Raw genomic sequence first — 5,059 nt, 5'->3', positions numbered from 1 at the left:
ACACCACTTTTTTTTTTTTTTTTTTGCTTTGGCTATGTACTCCATCTCTGTATTTTTAATTTTATTTTTGTTTGTAATGTACAATGTCACTTAATAAACATGTGATGGTATTTAGGAGTGAGATGGTTTGTTGATGGTGACGTAGTTTACAAATCTACCACTAGATGTCGCTGTTGGCGTTAGATCATCAAAACTGACCAGAGGTCTGACATGCACCTAATGAGGAATGTTTTTATTTTTTTATGGACTCTTCCTCTGTCTGCTTCCATCCTCATCCTCACGGGGCTCCTGCAGGGGATGAAGTCAGTTTTATTAACCAGGTCAATTAAATTAAAAAAACATCCAAAGTTGGAATATTTACCGTGATAGTCAAAGTTCCTTTTACCCATCAGGCCTATGAAGGTTTGAAATTTCTGCCCTGAAAGTAAATAATTTTGTTTCAACGTGCTCGTTTAGTTAAAATTTTACATCAAGTTGCTGTAAATTAGACACTCACGTTTCCGTGCCGTCTGCGATTTTCCTGTTTGGAAGGAAATAAAAGTTCTCGTCAGGGCCGGATGATGCCGTCTGGTTTAATTCGTACAAGAACCTGAACCTTTCTTTCCTTGTTTTGATTTCCTGTTGATTTTCACCAACACGTCCCGGATCACAGCCGTGTTCGACCATTTGGGCTTCCATGTAGAAAGGAAAATTAAAATAGCAGTTTTGGGTCCCAACTACAGCTGGTTCTGGGACAAACCCCGATAATATGAAACATTTTTAAAGTGTCTTACCTCACAGACCACATCCCTCCTGGTGTCACCGTCCAGTTCTTGACTGAAAACATTCGACAGGAGCAGCAAAGTTATCAAACCAAGTTTAATGATCTCCATCGTAGTTTCATCCAAATGTCTGCAGAGGTTTAAATAAAGTGAGCTGATCCGAACCCGCCAGCTGCTCTGATCCAAATGACAACAATGGCTCTTTGCGCAGGATTCACACACAGCTGGAGCTGAACGGTGTGGGCTGATCATCTCTGGAGATAATTCCAGAGTCACGGTTTCGTTTTGACATCCGAGCGTGTGATTCAAACACTTAGAGAAACTTTGGAACGATTTTCTCCTGCAAAACGGATAATTTATGATTAAAAACCAGCAGTCTGTACAGAAATCCATCTTATGTGTTTTTATTTTAATTAGAGCTACACAGGCTGAGTTTATCACAAAAGACACTTGTGGATGAGTAGGTCTCTTTCAGAACAAAACTAATTAACTTCTGTAAGTAGTTTAGTAATGATGCACAAGTTGGTTGCATTCAATGAGACAAAAAGTATTTTTCTCAAAGTGTTTTGTGTTTATATTGTAAGTATTCCTAAAAGATGAATTAACAAGACTAAAGTTAAAACAATTTAACAAAAATTACAAAGGCATTAATTTTATATTTGAATCATAAAAATAAATTAATAAAAAATTCCAGTAAGTAATGTTTGTCAGGTGCCAGTGGATAAAATGAAGGCCCAGATTATCAGGTATTTTTTTGTTAACACCTATTTATTATTTAGTTTTTGATTTATTTGCTCTTTATTAGCTGTTAACAATTTTTATATATTCACAGGTAATAATTATTAACAGTTTTTTTGTCAACTGTTAACAGTTACTTTGCATTTATTAACATTTATTGAATTATTGACAGCAAAAAAGTAAAATACAGAAGATGTGAAGTGCAGATTCGAAATACAACGATGACAACACAGCACTTATAACAATTACCAACATTTATTGAAACTACAAGCAGAAAGCTAAAGAAGCTAAATGTCAGCTAAAAATATTAAAACGTCAGCTATGAGCTTAAGCAAAAACTGGGTCAAACCAAAAATGATCAAAACAAAAAGGAAAGGTAGCAAAACAGTAGCTAAAAGTAGCAGAAGACAAACTAAAACAGCTAAACACTAAAACCATAAACGGCAAAATGCTAGCTAAACATTAAAGGATAGCTTGAAGCCAAATTTAGCAAAAAAGCTATCTAAAAGGTAAAGTAGAAAAATGTTCACTAAAAGTAGCAAAAGGTCAGAAGTTCAATGTAACTAAAGGTTAACCAGAAGCTAAAGTAACAAAAATGCTAACTGTAACAAAAGGCAAATTACTAAATAAAAGCGAAAAGTAACAACTAAAAGCTAAAACTTGCAAAATAGTAAAATGCTAATAGGAGCAGAAAACTTAATAAAAGCTCAAAGTAGCAAAAGGCTAGTTAGAGGTTAAAAGTAGCAGAACCTTAGCGAAAACTCAAAAGTAGCCAAAGAAGAAATTTAATAGCATGTTAAAGCAAAAATAATGTTTTTTTTAAAGAAACTGAAGACAAATGTATGAACTGAGAAAAACGTATGACGAAATAAAAACCATTTAAAAAAAAACAAAAACAATTTTGTTTTCTAATTCACAAAATTTTAGATTTTACCAACAACAGATGTTCACATAGTATTTTATGTGCAATTGTAACGTTTATTTAGCTTTTTTTTTTTTTTTTTAGTTGGAATGCTTTTGTTAGTAGTGCTGCTTTTCTTCTTCTTTCAGCTGTTCCTGCTTCAGGGTCTCACAGCGAGTCGTCCTCCTCCATCTCACTCTGTCCTCTGTCCTCACCCCATCTACCTCCATGTCCTCTCTAACTGCATCCATATGTCTCCTCTTTGTCTTTTTCCTGCAGCTGCATTTCTAACATCCTTCTACCAATATACCCACTGTCCCTCCTCTGGGCATGTCCAAACCACTGTCCCTCCTCTGGGCATGTCCAAACCACAGTCCCTCCTCTGGACATGTCCAAACCACAGTCCCTCCTCTGGACATGTCCCAACCATCTCATTCTGACCTCTTTAACTCCCCAGTTGTTCAACCTGTGCTATGATCTCGTCCTGATCTTACCACTCCATCCTGCCTGGACTCTCTTCTTCACCTCTTTACCACTCCCCATTCTCTTGGACAGTGGACTCGTAGTACTTGAAGTCCTGCAGCTTTGTGACCTTTGCTCCTTGTAGCTTCGCTGTTCTGCCGGCAGAGTACATGTGTGTGAATGAGAGGGATCTCATTCACACACATGTACTCTTTCATTCCTCTTCTTTCAAGTGCGTACCTCCACCTCTCCTAGTTAAATGGTAAATAGACTGTACTTGTATAGCACCTTTCTATCTAATCAAGACACTCAAAGCACTTTACACTACAATCTGTGCCTCATTTACCCATTCATACAGCTCTATACTAGATCTCTACAAAGCTAATTGAACAAATCATTCTAATGAGACCAATCAGTGTTTTTTAGATCACATTCATACACCAATGAGACACATCAGAGGTAATGTAGGTTCAGTCTTGCCCAAGGACACTTCGGCATATGACTGCTGGTGGATTCGAACCCACAACTGTTGCATTGGAGGACGACTGCTCTAACCGCTCAGCCACAGCCACCCAAGTTCTCTTCCACCTGTTCCCTGTTCTCACCACAGATCACAACGTCATCTGCAAGCATTATAGTCCACAGGGATTCCTGCTTGACCTCATGTGTTAGTCAGTCCATCACCAGAGCAAACAAGAAGGGGCTCAGAACCGACCCTTGATGCACTCCCACCTCCACCTTGAAGCTATCTGTCACTCCTACAGCACATCTTACCACTGTCCTGGTTTTGTGCTGAGATAAAAGCACCATAGATGCCATCTTTGCTTTGAGGATGCTGATGGAGAAGTACAGAGAGGGTCAGAAAGAACTCCATTGTGGATTTAGAAAAAGCATCTGACGGGGCTGAGGGAGGAGGTGTGGTGTTGCATTAGGAAATCTGGAGTGGCAGAGAAGTATGTTCTGGTACAGCTCTTTCTTACCACCCAGAGCCTTTAACAGCTCCTCTCTGAACTTCTCACAACATTCTTCCTTCTTCATCTTCCACCATTTGGTCTTCTTCTCTGATTTGACTCTTTTCCTCTTCTTCACAACAACAGTCATTCTACACACAACCATCCGATGCTGTCTGGCCACGCTCTCCCCTGCCACAACCTTACAGTCTCCAATCTCCCTCAGGTTTCCTCTTCTACACAGAATGTAGTCGACCTGTGTACTCCTTCCTCCACTCTTATAGGTCACTCTATGCTCCTCCCTCTTTTGGAAGTGAGTGTTGACTACAGCCATTTCCATTCTCTTGGTGAAATCCACCACCATCTGTCTTGGTTTCTTTCCTTGACACCAAACCTACCCTTCCTCATCCTCTGTTTCCTTCACCAACATGTCCATTCAGGTCTGCTTCCATCACCACTCTCTCCTCCCTGGGAATACTCCATCACTTCATCCAGATCCTTCCAAAATAGATCTTTCACATCACATCCAATCTGTGGAGCATAACCACTGACAACATTTAGCATCAGACCTTCTACTTCTACCTTCAGACACATCAGTCTATCTGACACTCTTTTCACCTCTACTACATTCTTTGCCAACTCCTCCTTTAGGACCAGCCCTACTCCATTTCTCTTTCTATCCACACCATGGTAAAACAGTTTGAACCCTGCTCCAATGATGTGAGCCTTGCTGCCCTTCCACTTGGTCTCTTGGACACACAAAACATCTACCTTCCTTCTCAGCATCATGTCAGCCAGCTCTCTACCTTTACCTGTCATTGCCCCATTTACCCGGGCCTGGTACTGGCTTGTGCTCCCTAGTGGCTGGTTTTTAGTGGTGCTTCTTTTGAATGAATTCAAAAAACGTTCAATACAAAAACAACTTGTTTTTGTATTGAACGTTTTTTGAATTCATCATGTCCTGGATGACTGAGAATCTTCACCAGCATATTCTATTGAATGTGGAAAATCCAGTTTTCGTTTAAGCTTTCTGTCCTCTCAGGGCCGCCGTAGAAAACCGTTATCTATTCATGGTGACGCCTACTCTTGTAATATATTTATATTAACGGTAAAAACACGTGCCGGGCGGTTTTCCTCTCAGTTGAAGCACCGTTCAGTCTTTTAATTTAAAATATAAATTCTGCTCTGGTCATGTCGAGGCTCGGCTCCTCGTGGTGAGTTCAAGGTCTTCGTTCCGTAGCGGAACA

This window comes from Nematolebias whitei, chromosome 5, assembly GCF_014905685.2.
Source record: "Nematolebias whitei isolate Nwh7 chromosome 5, NemWhi1, whole genome shotgun sequence".
Taxonomy (NCBI): domain Eukaryota; kingdom Metazoa; phylum Chordata; class Actinopteri; order Cyprinodontiformes; family Rivulidae; genus Nematolebias; species Nematolebias whitei.
Note: the sequence above shows the minus strand (reverse complement) of the source record.